At 46.3% G+C, this 20,187-nt stretch overlaps 1 protein-coding gene across 1 annotated transcript in view; it reads left to right on the top strand.

Annotated features, from left to right (window-relative positions):
* The window catches only part of PLEKHO1 (pleckstrin homology domain containing O1), a 40,228-nt gene that overhangs the window by 8,914 nt on the left and 11,127 nt on the right, over positions 1 to 20,187 (top strand). The window lies entirely within an intron of this gene.

The raw sequence follows: 20,187 nt of genomic DNA, 5'->3' as shown, positions 1-20,187 counted from the left end.
TGACATTGCCATATCACATCTACTGCCCCCGGAGCAAAGACAGGGACTGAATGGTGAAGCAGGGAGAGGACGTCTCCTATATCTCCATTGTGTTTAACTCATCTGCATCATCTGGACACAGATGAGTTGAACCTGGAACATACCGCCCGCTGATCGGGACAGCATCTGGAATTCAGGGCTGAATCTGCAACGGTTATGCATGGTGGGTGCCAGACCATAGAAAGTTCCTGAATTCATGGTGGTATCCATTGTCAACCTATCAAGAAAATAGACTGTCAATGCTAAGATGGTTGGAGACCTTCTTTAAGACGCTGCAAAATTTTTAATGATTTATATTTGCGAAAATATTTCACTTTTAATTGAATACAGAACAGACACCGAACTCTCAAAGCTGTATCCATATAATCCTTTACATTTTGGATACGCCCCTTATTTCCGGCCATGTCAGGGCCAGGCCGGTGATAGCCTGCTTTGTGGAGGAGACTTCCTGCACGTTTACAAATCCAGCGGCCGCCGCTGATCTCTGAGTACAAGGCTTCAGGCTTGGATGTTCCCACGTGTAGCTCAGTTAATCCATATGTGAAAGCTTCTTTGCACCGCGATGACATCACCTGTCACTCAGCTATATATAGTCCCCACACGCCGTGACTTTTTCATTTGACCTAGTTACTATTGGATGTCTGGCGTTTGTCTTCATGCCACAGCAATAGCAAACAGTAGGTGCAAGGGTTGTGGCTAGGTAGGTACCATATAGAAGATAAGAGAAGCAAAAATAAAAATAAAAAAAAAATAGCTGCTTGCCGAAAATGAAATCTTTCATTCTATTTGATGATCTAGTCATTTTTTTGTAATATATTAATATTTTAGTAATTATTAAATAGGAATAGATTATGTGATATTTTTGTTGCATATTGTTTGTTTTACTGGATTCTCATAAAAAATTTTTATAAAAATAAATTAGTAAAAACTGAAATGTATATATATATATAATATAATTTATTTTTTTTCTGTCGCCCCCATAATGATGCTTTCTGGGTGTTGTGGGTCTCTACTTTCAATACAGACGAAATGTCCCTTCCGCCAATCACAGGCCGCAGAAGTTACAAGTTCACACTAGCGTTGGGGTTTCCATCCTTAGGGATCCGAAAAACAGAATTTCTTTCCGCTTAAAAGGAAACCCATGGACCCGATAAACTATAATGGGGTCTGCTGGATTTCCACCCGGTTTCCCTCGAAAACGGCGGAGAGAAAAGACCTCCTTGCAGGACTTCTCTTGCCACCTATTTTAATCTGAATGGGGGACGTAGTCTCATACTGGTGGGGTTTCCAGGGCATCTCTATTGAGGACATATCCTTAAAATAGGGTTCTCACATCCAGGACCCCCACAGATCATCTGGTTGAAGGGGTTGCAGCACTGGCATACCAAACACAGGACTGTACTTAATTATCTTAGGGCCGTGATGGTGAACCAATGACACTCAGAGCCCTCTCTTCGGGCACTCATCTGTGGAGCAGATTATACTGTGTGGGGTCCACTGTGGAGCTGATTGTACTGTGTGGGGGCCACTGGGACTGTGGAGCTGATTGTACTGTGTGGGGGTCACTGTGGAGCTGATTGTACTGTGTGGGGGTCACTGTGGAGCTGATTGTACTGTGTGGGGGCCACTGTGGAACTGATTGTACTGTGTGGGGGCCACTGTGGAACTGATTGTACTGTGTGGAGGCCACTGTGGAGCTGATTGTACTGTGTGGGGGTCCACTGTGGAGCTGATTGTACTGTGTGGAGGCCACCGTGGAGTAGATTGTACTGTGTGGGGGTCACTGTGGAGCTGATTGTACTGTGTGGGGGTCACTGTGGAGCTGATTGTACTGTGTGGGGGTCACTGTGGAGCTGATTGTACTGTGTAGGGGTCACTGTGGAGCTGATTGTACTGTGTGGGGGCCACTGTGGAGCTGATTGTACTGTGTGGGGGTCACTGTGGAGCTGATTGTACTGTGTGGGGGCAATTGTGGAGCTGATTGTACTGTGTGGGGGCCACTGTGGAGCTGATTGTACTGTGTGTAGGCCACTGTGGAGCTGATTGTACTGTGTGGGAGCCACTGTGAAACAGTTTTGACTGTGTGGGGGTCACTGTGGAGCAGAAAGCTCTATAAACCCCCATTCACATGACCATATTTTGCAGGTCCGTAAATGTCTCCAATTGTGGATCCGCACATTATTAAGGTTAAATTCCCGTGTTGGCACTTGGTCTCTAAAAGGTTCACCATCACTGTCATAGGGGATATGCTTGGTATTACAGCTCAGCCCCGTTCACTTGAATCAGACTGAGCTGTTGCTGTACCATGTGGCCAATGAATGCGATGCTATAATGGCCGGGGCTAGCTGATCAGCCGGGGTCGGACCTCAATGATGACATATTAATGACCTATTCTAACTATAAGTCCTGGAACACCCCTTTAACCTATCCTGAACCATTTGGCAAAATTGTTTCCTCGACAGATCATCCCTTTGATAAGATTGTGTGCTTGAGGACTAATCTGGGGTGTAGGCGCTATAGGTGGTGCAGAGATACCATTCGCACAGCATAGATCCCCTTTTTCCATATATGAGGTCACCCGGGATTATATAACCCAGATCCTGCAGTGAATCGGGGTAGTTGGTGGCCATAGGGAGTGGCAAGCGTTCTGTCTAGAGAAGGCCTAGTTTCTGAGGTCTCCTTGTCTGGTATAGGTTCCTGCCTAATCCCTTCTATGTAAGTATCACCGTACCCACCATTCTCATTGATAGGTAATCTTATAATCTCACTGTACAATACCCGACAAGGTTTACTCTTTGTAAAGAAGTAATGTAAAATAAAACCTTGCGTTTCCGTCTCTTTCCTTCCCGATCTGCAGCTTTGCTCCCTGTTGTGCTGGAGGACGAGATCAGATGAGTGGGTTCTGTAATGAAAATACACGCTCCCTTCACACTGACTGTTGTGTAAACTTCCCAGCCCCCTGATGGTGACTAATACGAGGGATTCTGTGCTCTTAACTGGGCACACGTAACATTCATTCTTCATCGGAAAATAAAGGAATTAAGAGACTGTGTTACATTAGAGTCATCAGCCATGTATAGCACAAGGGGGGTGCAAACGCGCCACTGCCCACCCCCATCATGTCTCACCACTATGAGTAACGTGCCATGTGACGCATCTCCAAAGACATGATCATACCTATCCATCGCCATATGTTTTCTTGGCATGACTAAGACTGGTCCATACACATTATATTATTCGTAGCCCAACCTGTTGACCATGTAATGTGTCTATGGCTCCAGTTTTCCTGCAGTGGCAGATATAGGGAGGAAAATGGACCAGGCTGTTGGACTTAATGGGGTCCTCTAGATCCGAAGTTGACCATCAGTATACAGATCCGTGTTATTGCTTAATACGTCCGATGGACCAAAACAGATTAAGACAGTGGAGCTGTGAACTCCCCTTAAAAGGGTTTTCCAAGTTTATCAGTGGATGACCTATTATTCATAAGATGGGTCATCAATCCATAGGGTAGGTCATCAATTGAAGATTGGTTGGTGTCCAACACACAGAATCCCCAGCCATCAGCTGTTTGAAGAGACTGTGTTTGGGTGAGCGCTGTAGCCATTGCACACAAAACCAAGCCCGGCGTGGTACATCCTATACCTTGGTATCACATCCAAGCCCCATTCACTTGTGGGATGTAGCTCCAAACATGCCATGTGACAGATGAGAGTTGCACCACATGGCCCATGGTCCACAGAGTGTATAGGATAGACTTTCAGTTTCATGTGTGATTGTACCCTTACAAGTCTTCCGTCCAAGTTTCATCCAAGTTCAAGGACCCTATTGATTCGGCCTTATGATATTTTGCTATGGCAGAAGTCCATTATGGTTTGGATCGTCCATTTACACGTGTTAGTTTTTGGTATGTTCGTAAATCAAGACTGGACATGTCCAAGGAAACATGGAATTGAATAATTCTTTGGTTGGGTTGGTGGGTGTCTATAACGTTTCCTACTGGTGGACTGGGCTCCTTAAGTGTTCTACGGGATTTTGTCCATCCTTGTATAATATCTGCACCATTTTCTACGCGATGAAGGAATACGTTTTGACATTCTCCAATTCCCAAGTATACACAAGACACATGGGAAGTCGTCTCTTCCGTTCTCACCGGCAGACATGGATTCCACTAGAATATGCATTCATTACGGGATATTTTCGGATACTTTCTAAAGAGCTAAGACGAGCGGATGGAAGTGTCTCGGGGCTGGCCCATCTCCAGCGCTGATACTGTTTGATGTTTTTTTTTTCCCAAAAACTTCTCACTACCCCCTGAGGCGAAAGAAGCCGCTCTGTGTCCTATCAGATGGAGGCAGTCATTTTTTCAGACACTACAACACTTTAGCGGTATTCTGTCTGATTTCCTTTGGAGATTTGACATATTCCTTTTTAAAACGTGATGGTTATCTTAAGAAAAGAATTGACTGGTAATGGGCGACGTGTCGGAGAACCTTCAGACATCTCATTTCCATATATCCAATGCCCAGAGACAAGCCGATCTTTGAGTGTAGTACCAATGATTTTTTTGGGTGGTCCCCATAGCATTTCAGGGTCCACACTGGGGATCCCCATGCCAGCTTATAAACCGTTCTTAAAGGGGATGAATCCAGATGACAAGTTGTCACCAATCCACTTGCCAATTGGTTGGGACCCTCCACTGAACAAGGTCTTGTGTCAATCTAGTTTTGAGCACTGTAATGGGGTGCAGATGGCGCACCAACAGGTCATGGGCAGTGTCAACGGTGTAGCTTGATGTTTCTGGGTCCCAATGCAAAATCTGTCCCGGACCCCTAACTACTTTGTACTATTTAGAATAATGGTATATTTTATGTGGCAGAGGGACCCTTGGGGACCCCTCAAGTTCCAGGGATCGGTTGCAACTTCTACTTCTGCACTTCTTTAGCTTCACCCTGGGCAGGTTCAATACTATGTGAATAGCACTAGGTTTTGCTACCCCTCTATAACTTCATATATTACCCATCTGCAGTTGGTTACACATCCCCTATATTAGGCTGCCTATGGAGTTTATATTACCACTGAACAAGTAGGGATTTTCAGCTATATTGTCTCCCTCTTCCCGCACAAGACCAGCAGTTCCTGTTTTCCTTATTGCAACATCTAAGAAGGTTCTGTGCTTTGCAAAAATTGAGAAGTGACTACTGTTGGAAGCAGGATGTTACCAGCTCCAGGGTTTGTAGGGTTAAAGGCTGTGCAGCTTGGATTGGCCCCCCAGGACTGTCTGTAGTCTGGCTCTTGCAGACACTTTGAAAAGTCTGAACTCCCAGAGGCCAACTCAAGGGTTCCTATTGCCTTCCCCAGGGTCGAGAGGCTTGTCAAGTCTAAAAGCATTTTCTACAACAGCTGCGGTCACAATGGCTGCATTGTATGGGAATAAAGACCCCGTAATACTATCTTGCCGTACATCTTCATGATGTCAGTGTCCTTCTGATGATGTCATGTATATAAACTCCCCCCAAAAATAGCCGAGGCATAACTCCAGAGCCCCAGTGCAAAATCTGTATCAAGATCTACTAGCCATTTCCTGATACTGATGCCTTCTTATGTGATCGATTGTCGCTTGGCCCCCGATCCTCAGTAAATATCAAGCTCTTCTTGCTATTTAGTCACTCCTTAGTTGGGTGATCCTATAGGCCTGCCATTACAGTTCCTAAGATGCATGCTCACGTAGCCACGTGCAGCCCCGTCCACCATTGAATGCATGGTTATGCTGTATGATTGTGGATTCATTGGTGGCCACATGCAAGTGGAGTTTTGGCTGTGGCTCCATAAGTTTGCAGCCTTATAGGAGTAATTTGCTTCTGTATAGAGTCAAATATTACCCAATATGTTCTCCGATTACCCCACTGTATTGTGTGACTTAGACCCCAGATATACGACCAAGTGTGGTCGATTTTGCTGCAGCACTCCAATTGGATTGACATCTAAGTGCATTCTGTGTTGTACTTTCCTCTATGGGGGCTTCCAATCTCTTCTGTTCCGGGATATGACCTGCTCTACTTTCATCAGGACCCCCTCACGTGGCACATTTGTCCATGTGCATGGAGCCTAAGGCCTCATTCAGACGTTTTGGGGCTCGTTCGCATGGGGCAAGAGAGGGTGGATTCAGAATCCGCCTCCTCACAATAGAAGTCTATGGAGACCGCCAGCTTCCTTTTTTCCATGAGTGGTACGTTAGGCTCACGGAAAAAATAAATGAGCTGCCCTTTCTTCAGATGGATTCCGCGGCCGATTCAGCCCCGGCGTCCGCCTCCCTCTGGACTAGGCCCGTTCATTTGGCCCTACTCTGGAGCGGGAAGTCGCGGCAAGCACATTTTGGTCCTAATCCGCATCAAAATCAGGACCAAAATACGCGGTCCCGTGCCCCGAACCCTAAGGCCTGTACGGGTCTGGATGTAAACAAGAATGATCACATTCATTGACAGAAAGTAGAGATCTTGACAAGGGCAAGAAACCGAAACACAAAGTTTATTACACAGTGGAAGAACTTTTCCTTAAATGAGGATGAAAGGGAGTCAAAATTTTGTACAACGGTTCGGGAATGGGTTAATAAAATTAACCAGGCGATATTCACAGATTCTCTGTGTTTCAGCACCACCTGGGCCCCTGCTGGTCTCCATTTCCCGATCCCTTCTGACAAACAGGAAATGACCCCTCCACCAATCACTGGCACAGAAGTGGCCCCACCTCAACCTGTGATTGGCTGAGTGGCATTTCCTGTGTGTCAGAAAGGATCAGGAAGTGGAGACCAGCAGGGACCTGGGCAGCATCATAACAGGAGCAGCGGATGATCTGTGAGCATTGTTTCTTTTATTATATTAACCCATTCTGAGCTATCTGCAAAAACCGTTTACCCGAAAGAAACTGCTAGAATCGTAGCCATAGACATCATGCCAGGATCCCGCAGACGAGAGAGCTGGAGGATGCAGTGTAGGAGCTGGAACGGGATCATGTTTTTCAGCCGTTTACTGCAGATTTCTGAGGTGCTTTGCGGATTTGTCGAATCCTGAAATGACTCTGAGCTTTTTGCATCGTCCTTGCCTGTAATGCAGTACTTTTAAGTAATAATACGCCGCGTCCTTGGTTCTCCATGTAAGGCATCCAGTTTCTATCTTCTATTTGTCAGCCGGTGGCTCGTTAGGTCAGGGTAACTTGCTTTATTCTTCTACTAGTTGATGATGCGGCACATGACAAATTACGGGGGAGGAGGCATCTAAATCTGCATCACCGTGCTGTGCAGATACCAGTGAATAGACCTCACTTGGTGGGGGTCTAAGCATATTAGTATATGGCTGACAATGGTTCCTGGCGGCTATAGGCAATACGGTTTTTCTTCTGGGTTATATTTCTTTATATATACTTATACACTGTGTATACATAGCGGTAACATTAAAGGTGACCGGACTTATTAGATGTATATCGGCCATACAAAATGATGTCACCGGGACCGGTAAACGGTCTAATGTGGATGTGTAGGGGGTGTCCCAACCTTCCCGTGACCGAAGATGTCAGGGATTGAAGAATCAGACAGTTGGATTTCGACATACTCAATCCTTGTGTTCTCACGGGAGATAAGTCGCCGTCTGAGCTGTCTGCGAGCGAGTTACTCCACATATAGAGGGTCAGGAGGAATAGTGGTCAGCAAGATGCTAGTGTATGTATATTGTATTGATTGGCAACTGGTCAGAATAGCCTTAAGAAAAATAGACAACACTTAAGCTCCACCCTCATATACTGACCGCAACCCATATGGATAGCTATAGCATAGCCAATAACAATGTCTCAGAGTGTCATCCCATAATAAGCGCCAGCCAGAAAGCAGTCAAGGAGGGTCCCTTAGAGTAGGGGTCTCAAACTCGGACAGACAAATGGGGCAATAATACAACTTTATTGTTAAATAACCCCAGCAGTGGCCCCGTAGAGTGTAATGTCCCCAGCAGTGGCCACTCACAGTTTAATGTGCTCCAGCAATAACCCCTCATAGTCCTCCATTAGTAGCCCTTCACCATTTTATGTCCGCCATTAGTAGCCCCTCATCATTTTATGTCCGCCATTAGTAGCCCCTCATCATTTTATGTCCGCCATTAGTAGCCCCTCATCATTTTATGTCCGCCATTAGTACCCCCTCACCATTTTATGTCCCCCATTAGTAGCCCCTCATCATTTTATGTCCGCCATTAGTAGCCCCTCATCATTTTATGTCCGCCATTAGTAGCCCCTCATCATTTAATGTCCCCCATTAGTAGCCCCTCATCATTTAATGTTCCCCATTAGTAGCCCCCTCATCATTTAATGTCCGCCATTAGTAGCCCCTCATCATTTAATGTTCCCTATTAGTAGCCCCTCATCATTTAATGTTCCCCATTAGTAGCCCCTCATCATTTTATGTCCCCCATTAGTAGCCCCTCATCATTTAATGTTCCCCATTAGTAGCCCCTCATCATTTTATGTCCCCCATTAGTAGCCCCTCATCATTTAATGTTCCCCATTAGTAGCCCCTCACCATTTTATGTCCGCTATTAGTAGCCCCTCATCATTTTATGTCCCCCATTAGTAGCCCCTCACCATTTTATGTCCCCCATTAGTAGCCCCTCACCATTTTATGTCCCCCATTAGTGGCCCCTCATCATTTAATGTCCCCCCCAGCAGTGGCCCCAAACATTTTAATGTCACCCCAGCAGTGGCAGAAATAACAGACAACCATCCGCCATACGTCCTTTAGCCATAGATTGTCCATTGTTTACATTCCATGACGGATGTTAACAAAACACCGCCAAACCAGTCTTCCTCCAAACCCCCTCTCAATCCAAAATCTGTAATGGGTCCCCGCTTACTATGTGCTATATATAATACTGTTGTCTTCTTCTGAGGTTTCAGGGCCTGGTAGTGATTACTACCTCTGCAACTACTATAGTTACTTCCCCGTTGAGAATAGAAGGTCTATATATCATGGTCATCTGGATACACCGAAATCTATGGGTTTGGCTTCCAGTTATAGCCACCTTGCCTGTGTCAAATCCAAGATGTGTTTTAAGGGCTTCGAGGGCTTTGTGCCTTAGGCTTCTGGGCCCTTTAGCTATTGTTACCGAGGTACCCCCTAGTAGGACTGGGTGACTAACTGAAAAAACCCCGAAACCTAGGTCTTCTGAATAATGTCAAGGACCGGGGTCATGTGACTTCATGATGGATAGGCGCAAGTGTTTGGACACTGTGTGACCAATGTAACTGGGCCTCAGTGGTTTGTTACCTCCCCTGGGCCTCAACACATTATACTCGTATAATAGCAGTTTCTATCTGTCCAGATTTGGTCCGAATGAAAACTCCAGGCATGAGAAGAATCTCGTGAGGTTCACCGAAATCATACTCATACCTAAATAATCGAGGTAAAATGCCCCATTAATTGCGATTTTGATCATAATCGCCAAGCCCTTCCCCCTATAGTTACACCCCCGGCCCCAGTGTCATTCAGCAGCCTGTATGTGAATGCCATATTCTTGCCTAAAGGTTCCTGAGAGTCTGAACATGGCCAAAGAGATCACACGTTCCACTATGCCGCTGGTCACACTTCTTCCACTACATAACTTCTTTGTTCTGTAGTTTAGCATTTTCTTTTTAGAAAATATTAAAGGGTTTCTACCATTATAATCCAATTTTTTGTCAATCACACGTAGGAATAGCCTTAAGAAAGACTATTCATCTCCTACCTTTAGATGTCTTCTCCGCGCCGCCGTTCGGCAGAAATCCCGTTTTTTGTCGGTATGTAAATGAGTTCTTTCTCAGCACTGGGGGCGGAGCTCAGCTCTCAAACAGCACTGGGGGCGTCCCCAATGCTGCAAGAGAACTCTCCAGTGCCGCCTCCATCTTCTTCAGGAACGGCCTCTTCACGCGTCTTCTTCCGGTGCTGGTGGTCAAACTTCTAGGCCTCGGGTGCATGCGCACAGACCACAAGAAAATGGCCGCTTACTTACTGTGTACGTTACTGTGTACATTACAATTTTTTTTTTTTTGGCTTTGGCCACCATTTTGTTTGACAACCAATACTTCCAGGGTCATGTTTGGAGTACCCAGTATATGCTTTCCGAGCTTGATCTAAATTCTAGCTGGAGCGCACGTCTCGTGAGATGTGCGGCTACGAGCGTCTCCCCCCATGACGAGGGGCTTCACAGGCCGCTTTGATTATGTCTGGCGGGAGAGCTTTGTTCTGAGGTTCGCACCATGGAGAGAGATCACAATGTTCTGCATTTTAATCAGACGGATCCTTAGTAAGTTGTGTTTCGGGATGATTATAGTTTCGCTGCCCTACTTTACTGGAGAACACTTCACTTCATTTGCTATAAGCAAACCACATTAAACGAGGGAAAAAGAGAGTGCGGATAATGCAGCTTCTATAGGTCCCCTGTGTGAGTAAATCCTACTGGTCCTGTTCTACTAAGCAGTGCGAAGGTTTCATCTACTCCTTTTGGTATGGAAATTGTGATGTGTGCCGTGCTGTGGCAGCGCCAAGGCCGACCATTTCCTGGACAGGGCCCGGTCCAGACCAGCCTGATGGAGAATATACTACAGTTCTATATGGAGGGGATACAGTATCTTACATTATAGGCTTAGGTACGCCAGACATAAAAGGTTTTTATACACCATCTTAGCAGAACAGTGGCCTTGGAAATGATTTTTCGGATTACCACTTTCGCTGTGTTCACATCTGTGGGAGGACCAGAACAACGGACAAACAAACCACTAAGGCCTAGTTCATATCTGTATTCAGGTAGTCCACTTGGGGACCCTCCAAATGGAAACCTATAGTGGTTACCTAAGGATGTATTTTGGCTCGTAATGTGGCACGTAGACGGCGTGGGAGCTTTTACGGGCCGTATACGCTCCCATTGATTTCAATGGGAGCCGGGACCGTATACGCGGCGCTATTTTGCGGCCGTGATTTTGCGGCAGCCGCAAAATAACACCGCGTATATGGTCCCGGCTACCATTGAAATCAATACACGGCCCGCAAAAGCTCCCGTGCCATCTACGTGCCAAATTATGAGCCAAAATACATCGTGTGAACCCAGCCTAAGGAAACCCGTATAGACTATAATGGGGTCCGTGAGGTTTCTGGTCAGTTTCCGCACGAAATATGCAGAGAAAAAAGTCATGCAACTTGCAGAACTTTTCTCTCCGCATGTTTCGAGCGGAAACCGACCGGAAACCACACAGACTCCATTCTAGTCTATGGGGTCTGTGGGTTTCCCAGATAAGCGCTTTTTAATGCGTATAGGTTTCCATTCGGAGAGTCCCCAAGTGGACTACCTGAATGGGAACCCGAATTCAGATGTGAACCAGGCTTTAGCGGTTTGTTTGTCCGTTGTTCTGGTCCTCCCACAGACGCAGATGTGAAGAGTCCCCAAACGGAAACCTGAACACAGATGTGAACCGGCCTAATGTTGCACATACATACAGAGCCGACAGACCCCATTAATGGGGTCCGTTGGATGTCGATTGTTTTTAGACTTTTTCATCTATCGATTTTTGGTGGACACTCCGAACAGAAACGGACGCAGACATGAGGGTAGCTTTTTCCAGTTATAGCCCCCTATTTACACTGATCATGGAGCCTAAGTGGATTCAGGGGCTTGCCTATAGTTTTCTGAATCAGCACAAGTCCTTCATTGTCTATAGGGGGAAGGAGGGGAATGTTATCTTTAAAATCCTCTTATCCCTATGAGGTATCAGCAGGTATATCTTGTGCCACTTAATGAATTAAAGGGGTTTTCTACTTAAGTATATTTTTAGAAATCTCTTAGGCCCCATGTACACTGCTGCAGAATACATTACATGACTGTAGATGTGCACAGGTCCATGAAAAACAGAAGAGACGGGACACGGATGGAATAGGACCTGCTCCATATTCTATGGCTCAATCCTCCATGTGGATCCTTAAAAATTACGGCTGTGTGCATGGATATTATATGGACCCATTAATGTATATTACCCCATGCACACCACTGTGTTTAGTATCCCGACCATAGAAATGAGATGCAACATATGGAGCAGATCCTGCGCCTTACCATTTTTTGCAACTTGTTGTGTGTCGTCCATGTTCGGGCACTTGTACAATTTTTATAGACTCTATAGTTGCCTAAAAAGTTATTAATATTTATTTTTTCACGCCTTGGTGTGATGTGTGTCTTCCTGAGACATTTCCTCAATTCTAATTTTACATGCCATATGGAGAAGGAAGTGAACTCTTGCACAAAATCGCCCACGAGTCACGCTGTCGTCCACAAATAAACCGTTGGCCTGTCGCCTTTTAGGAATTGGACTTCCTGTTTCTAGTCGTGTGTCGGTCTGTGAGATAAGATGTCGCTGCTGGCACCTTTTTACCATGGGGGTTTTAATGTGCAGGAATAGTGTGGCCCTCTATTATATTAAGAAATTGTAAATGTAAGCCCACAAATCGTCCTCAAGATGTGAGTCTCTGTTTATATGTCTCTATGTATGTATGTGTATAGTACAAATACATGCATACTGGTATATAAAAAGTACCTTTGTATATGGCATCAGGACATAACAATATAGTGATGCTAGGTTCACATCTGTGGCGGAGACTCAAAAAGGGCCCCCCATACACAACACAATCTGCTCCACAGTGGCCGATACACAGTACAATTTGCTCCACAGTGGGCCCCACACAGTGTAATCTCCTGCAAACTGGCCCCATATAGTATAATCTGTTCCACAGATGGGTGCCTACAGAAAGGGCTCTGAGTGCCACCTCCGGCACGCGTGCCATAGGTTCGCCATCACAGGTCTATGGGGTCTGCGGGTGTTTGTAAGAGACCCCAGCACAGGTGTGAACCCAGCCTCAGAAATGCATCACCATTATTATTTATTACTAAATGGACTGCTATTGTCTGTATCTATATGAATTAGAGGTTCTTAGTTATATTTTTTGATCAAACAGTAATAAGCCCCCCATCTGCCCCAACAAGGTGACCACATTAAGATGGGACCCTGTTCTAAACATCTGCCTAAGGCCATTGTTATTGGAATAAAGCATTGCTCTGGATCCGGATGGCCCTGTATTCACACGGTAGGCCTAATCTGGGGCCATGAGAGGCATGTCTGCTTAGTGTAGGGCAGGGGTGCTCACACTTTTTAAGCGTATGAGCTACTTTATTAGCTGCCCAAGGCAAAAGATCTACTAGGGCGGGGCCGGGATGGGCATGTGGGCGGGGCCGGGTGTGTCTGTGAGTGGGGTCGGGCATGTGGGCGGGGCCAGGTGGATCATGACAGCAGGAGACAGCGTCGGCTGTCAGTGTCCAGAGATGACTCTCAGCCTGCACTGTGAAGAAGCAGACAGTGGGGATCCCTGCATCCCACAATCAACCCATACGTCCTTTGCGATCTACCAGTAGATCGCGATCGACGTATTGGGCACCCCTGTTGTAGGGTCACCTTGTCATGGCAGATGGGCTTTTTACTGTTTGATCAAATTTCTATAACCAAGAACCTCTACTTTACTGTATATGTATAGATAATAATAGCTCATTTAATAAGGGCTTGTCCAGGGTATACGGTTTTCTGTAAAGAAGTTGGACCCTCCCCCACACACACACTCCATTTCCCAGTTGTCCCTCACCACGGTCCGATCCATTGGTGCCCCGGTACTTCTTCCGGCAGAAGTCCTCGTGACCGATGAGGCCAATGAGCGGCCTAAGGAAAGGAATCGGGACATCGCTCACATATGTCACCTGTGACGTCCCGTGTCCTTTCTGCTGGAGCGGACAGTGGCGGGGGACAATGGAAAACTGTATGAATTGCAGAAATCTGTATATGCTGGACAGCCACTTTAAATAATAGTAGTAATGGATTTCTAACTCTATTGTTGTATGTCCTGGTGCTGTATATTATACAGAGTGCTGTTGCACTTTTCGCGTTTGCAACTCTTTCCTGCTCGCACTAAGATGTGCTGTGTGAATTTTTTGTGTGAATATATGTATATTGATGATTTTTGTATTTTATTTTTTATTACATTTATCGCCTCTGTAGGTATGTCTGTGGTTCGTATATATATATATATATATATATATATATATATATATATATATATCACCCATCACTCTTTGTCTCAAGTGCAGGCTTCTTTCTCGCACATCTTAATCTACTTCCTCTCCTTGTAGTGTACATAAATAGCATGTGATAATCTTGCAGTCTTTAGACAGGTCTGTAACGCTCCATATAGCAGCTGACATGGGCTTATCGCCACATTTGCTGTTTCGGAGTGTAGCAGGACCTTCCCGCAGTTTTATAATCAGAAAGGTCAAGTCATCTATCACTTCACGACAAGAGCATAGAGTGGTCAACACAACCAGAGCCTTCCCAGTTGGTGTTGATGGAAGTCCATCTCCCAGCATGCATTGTGGGCTGCTAAATGTCCGATAAGAAGTGGCGTGTGACTATATATAATCTAACATGGTCATTGGCACCAATGTAGAAAGTGCTGAAATGATCTTGAATTGCTGCCATTGAGTGGAGAGTCTCACGTATCCCCAGAGACTTGTCAATGGTTTCCATCAGTGCGGGTCAATGTGCTGTGTCCCATGTAGACAACTTTGGCTCCTCTCATCGTTGTTCGGTGAAGATGTGCCAAAGACGGTATTTCTGGTCTACGACCTATCTTCACCTCTCTGGTATGGAGCCATGGAAGCCCTTTTTTTTGTCTAGTTGTTGTTGGGCACAAATTCTGGCGCACCCTCGCCACCACAGACATGGAGTCTGGGATTTGCCAACAGCCTCATGTCTATGGCTGTCGTATAACTAAATCTTTTTTATGGTGGTGTTAAATTGGTACAAAAACACCCAATTGCTTAGCAAATAAACATTTTATGAAATATGCCATTCAATAGAGTACATCTAAGACAAAGCCACCAATTATAGTGATAGTGGCCAGCCATCCCATGGCTATTAGAGTGTATTGACTTGCCCTTGATGGTGGATATTGGGGGAAAGAAGGATCAGGCTGTTGGATCTGTTTTCTAAGGCTGAGTTCAGGCCGTATCAGCCTCAAAATCCTGACCGAAAGGACGGCTCCCATTGATTCCAATGGAAGCCGGTCAGTTCTTTTTTTCCAGGAGTGGTTTGTTCCGGGCCCCGGAAAAAAAGAACGGACATGCTCGTTCTTCAGGCGGAGTCACCTTGCGAGTTCGCCTGAATACACTTCCTCCTCTGGACTAGGACCATTCATTTGGGCCTAATCTGGAGCGGAGTGCGCGACCGGATGCCGGTGCATTGCATGCCGTTGATCTGACCATGCATGTATATGGTGAGGTCAGGAGTAATGGTATTTCGATAAGGGATAGATCTCCTTGTTGTACGGCATATTCTATAGTGACCGGAAGCATTGAAAAGATAAATCCACCTTTGGACTGAACTGGCATGGTGAACCCCTAGGCCTCAGGTCTGGATTATCCCAGGAACCGGGTAGTCAATCCACCTACAAACCTTTCCTATTGTTTTCTGTTGTGGGTGCTAATCTTAAAGGGATTGTCCAGGACCCGAAGGTGACCTATCCGCAGGATCAGTCAGGATCTGACACCGAGACACCATCCTGATCAAGTGTTTTGGTTGCCGAAGGCCATATACCAAGTATACAGTTGGAAACAGCCCCCCTTCTATTCAAGTAAACGGGAGTGGGCTACACTTCTAGGCGCCCTGGAGCTCTGTACACTGTATACAGCTTCCAATCTGTTCAGTGTAGTGTTGGCGCTTGGAACAACAGCCCGGTTCCCATTCACTTGAATAGAAGCAGCTGTATACTTAGTATATGGCTATAGGCGTGTGCTACGGTTTCATCTCTCCCTTATAGTTATGCGAGTTTTGCACAATTTGCTGTAGTGTATTGCATGTAGGTGTTTGAGCTAGAGAAATTCGATTATGAGCCACGCTGTGGGGAACGAGGACGGTGTCTGTATAGCGTTGTGAGATATATTGGCGCTATACAAGCAAGTGGAAAAACGCACTTGGTGGTCATAAGGTTCTCCTAATGGTTATCCTGTGGTTTCTATAAAGGTTTTAGCCTTCCTCCGACTCTATAATAGCTTAGCCAGAGCACTTTGATCCGTTTAAAGGCCTAGCATCTCCAAGCAGGACTGTCCTCGGCCAGTATATATTGCCGGGAAAGAAGAGGTTAACACAACTTGTGCTTTCTCGGAAGCTCCATTTTGAAACAAATGCTTTATTGATGGACTATTGACCGGTCCCCCAGACATCCCGCTGTGCTATCTATCATGGGATCAACAAGGGGAGGGAGATTTCCCAGGATGCTCTGCTTATCCGTATCCCAGAACGCTAATTATCCGGCGAGCCTTGTTGTTTGTAGAGAAGATGGGGTCTCACAATGAAGAACAGAAACAGACCATTAACTTGTCACATCTTGTCACTTGGAGTTTATAATATGAATTATCCATAAGGAGATTCATGGTGCCCATTGTTGTGTGGGATGGCGACACCCTAGATAGCTGTCAGAAGATCCAGCCAATGACTACTCCTTCTTAACGTGTTATATACATGCACACTCCAACTAAGCATCCATGTGTTCTTAGATTGGCGAGGGGAATAAGTTGCCTTTCCTATGAAAACTAAAAAGGGATCGGGCATGTTGGATGTGGAAATATTCTATTTGGAAGAGTTGGGTCCTGGTGAAATCAAAGGATTCAATATATCTATATATTCGATAGATATTCATTTCATGGGGGGATATAATTAGAGATGAGCGAACACTAAAATGTTCGAGGTTCGAAATTCGATTCGAACAGCCGCTCACTGTTCGAGTGTTCGAATGGGTTTCGAACCCCATTATAGTCTATGGGGAACATAAACTCGTTAAGGGGGAAACCCAAATTCGTGTCTGGAGGGTCACCAAGTCCACTATGACACCCCAGGAAATGATACCAACACCCTGGAATGACACTGGGACAGCAGGGGAAGCATGTCTGGGGGCATAAAAGTCACTTTATTTCATGGAAATCCCTGTCAGTTTGCGATTTTCGCAAGCTAACTTTTCCCCATAGAAATGCATTGGCCAGTGCTGATTGGCCAGAGTACGGAACTCGACCAATCAGCGCTGGCTCTGCTGGAGGAGGCGGAGTCTAAGATCGCTCCACACCAGTCTCCATTCAGGTCCGACCTTAGACTCCGCCTCCTCCGGCAGAGCCAGCGCTGATTGGCCGAAGGCTGGCCAATGCATTCCTATGCGAATGCAGACTTAGCAGTGCTGAGTCAGTTTTGCTCAACTACACATCTGATGCACACTCGGCACTGCTACATCAGATGTAGCAATCTGATGTAGCAGAGCCGAGGGTGCACTAGAACCCCTGTGCAAACTCAGTTCACGCTAATAGAATGCATTGGCCAGCGCTGATTGGCCAATGCATTCTATTAGCCCGATGAAGTAGAGCTGAATGTGTGTGCTAAGCACACACATTCAGCACTGCTTCATCACGCCAATACAATGCATTAGCCAGTGCTGATTGGCCAGAGTACGGAATTCGGCCAATCAGCGCTGGCTCTGCTGGAGGAGGCGGAGTCTAAGGTCGGACCTGAATGGAGACTGGTGTGGAGCGATCTTAGACTCCGCCTCCTCCAGCAGAGCCAGCGCTGATTGGCCGAATTCCGTACTCTGGCCGATCAGCACTGGCTAATGCATTGTATTGGCGTGATGAAGCAGTGCTGAATGTGTGTGCTTAGCACACACATTCAGCTCTACTTCATCGGGCTAATAGAATGCATTGGCCAATCAGCGCTGGCCAATGCATTCTATTAGCGTGAACTGAGTTTGCACAGGGGTTCTAGTGCACCCTCGGCTCTGCTACATCAGATTGCTACATCTGATGTAGCAGTGCCGAGTGTGCATCAGATGTGTAGTTGAGCAAAACTGACTCAGCACTGCTAAGTCTCTGCATTCGCATAGGAATGCATTGGCCAGCCTTCGGCCAATCAGCGCTGGCTCTGCCGGAGGAGGCGGAGTCTAAGGTCGGACCTGAATGGAGACTGGTGTGGAGCGATCTTAGACTCCGCCTCCTCCAGCAGAGCCAGCGCTGATTGGTCGAGTTCCGTACTCTGGCCAATCAGCGCTGGCCAATGCATTCTATTAGCCCGATGAAGTAGAGCTGAATGTGTGTGCTTAGCACACACATTCAGCTCTACTTCATCAGGCTAATAGAATACATTGGCCAATCAGCGCTGGCCAATGCATTCTATTAGCTTGATTAAGCAGAGTGTGCACAAGGGTTCAAGCGCACCCTCGGCTCTGATGTAGCAGAGCTGAGGGTGCACAAGGGTTCAAGTGCACCCTCGGCTCTCCTACATCAGAGCCGAGGGTGCGCTTGAACCCTTGTGCACACTCTGCTTCATCAAGCTAATAGAATGCATTGGCCAGCACTGATTGGCCAGAGTACGGAATTCGGCCAATCAGCGCTGGCCAATGCATCCCTATGGGAAAAAGTTTATCTCACAAAAATCACAATTACACACCCGATAGAGCCCCAAAAAGTTATTTTTAATAACATTCCCCCCTAAATAAAGGTTATCCCTAGCTATCCCTGCCTGTACAGCTATCCCTGTCTCATAGTCACAAAGTTCACATTCTCATATGACCCGGATTTGAAATCCACTATCCGTCTAAAATGGAGGTCACCTGTTTTCGGCAGCCAATGACTTTTTCCAATTTTTTTCAATGCCCCCGGTGTCGTAGTTCCTGTCCCACCTCCCCTGCGCTGTTATTGGTGCAAAAAAGGCGCCAGGGAAGGTGGGAGGGGAATCGAATTTTGGCGCACTTTACCACTTGGTGTTCGATTCGATTCGAACATGGCGAACACCCTGATATCCGATCGAACATGTGTTCGATAGAACACTGTTCGCTCATCTCTAGATATAATATTAGGCCATATGGACAACAGTGAAACTGGAATATTGACTATAGTGAAGGCCCTTCAAGTTGCCCATACACACTATGTGAGAGGTCTTCCGAAACTTATGTATATGATAAGTTGAATGGTGCCAGCAGAACCAGCTCAGGATTAATGCTGGGAAGACCAAGGAGATGGTGGTGGACTTTAGTAAACGGAGAAGTGGAGATCCAAGGGACATGCATTGAGGTAGTCAGGACCTATAAGTACCTGGCTGTGCTCCTCAATAATAAACTAGACTGGGCTGATCACCTGGAGGCGCTGCACAGAAAGGGCCACAGCAGACTCTACCTGCTCAGGAGGCTGAGGGTCTTCGGAGTCCGGGGGACACTTCTTAGGGCCTTCTTCAACTCTGTGGTTCCTTCAGCCATCTTTTTCGGTGTAGCCTGCTGGGGGAGCAGTATATCAACCAGGGACAGAAATAGACTTGACAGGCTGATCAGGGGGACCAGCTCTGTCCTGGGGAGCCCCCTGGACCCAGGGTGACAGAAGGACACTGCCCGTGGTGACCTCCATGCGGGAGAACAAATCCCACCCCATGTATGGGACCTTGATGGCACTTGGCAGCACTGTAAGTGACCGTCTGCTCCACCCCAAGTGTGAGAAGGAGCTATCGCAGGTTCCTCCTTCCAACCGCGACCAGGCTGTATAATCTACATCAGACCAAGCGAAGATCACTCCGCACAGAGAACTAATGATTATGACTATGAAGTCTTCCTTCTTTCTTCTTCCGTTCCTTAGCTGCTATGGACTCCTAGTATATCTTCTCTTCTCAGCTTATGAGTGTCCTGTAATATATTACTGTGTATTATCATGTATCTGTATTACTAGGCTGCTGTAACATGCTGAAATTTCCCCACTGTGGGACTATTAAAGGATTATCTTATCTTATCTTATATGTATTCAGAGATTTGATCCCTGGAATCCCCCAATAAGGGTATTAAAGGGGTTTTCCTGGACACAGACATTGCTGAACTATCCAACAGGTCAACAATATGTGACTGGCGGAGGTCTCACAACCAGGACCCTCAATGATCACTTGGCTGCAGAGGCCGCAGCACTCAGGTTTTCTGATCAGTGCTGAGCCTTAAAGGGGTTGTCCGTGCTTTTTTTTTCTTTAATGGCCTAT

Source organism: Leptodactylus fuscus, chromosome 7 (genome assembly GCF_031893055.1).
Source record: "Leptodactylus fuscus isolate aLepFus1 chromosome 7, aLepFus1.hap2, whole genome shotgun sequence".
NCBI classification, from domain to species: domain Eukaryota; kingdom Metazoa; phylum Chordata; class Amphibia; order Anura; family Leptodactylidae; genus Leptodactylus; species Leptodactylus fuscus.
The sequence above is the reverse complement of the archived record's forward strand: the minus strand, read 5'-3'. Positions and strand labels throughout refer to the sequence as shown.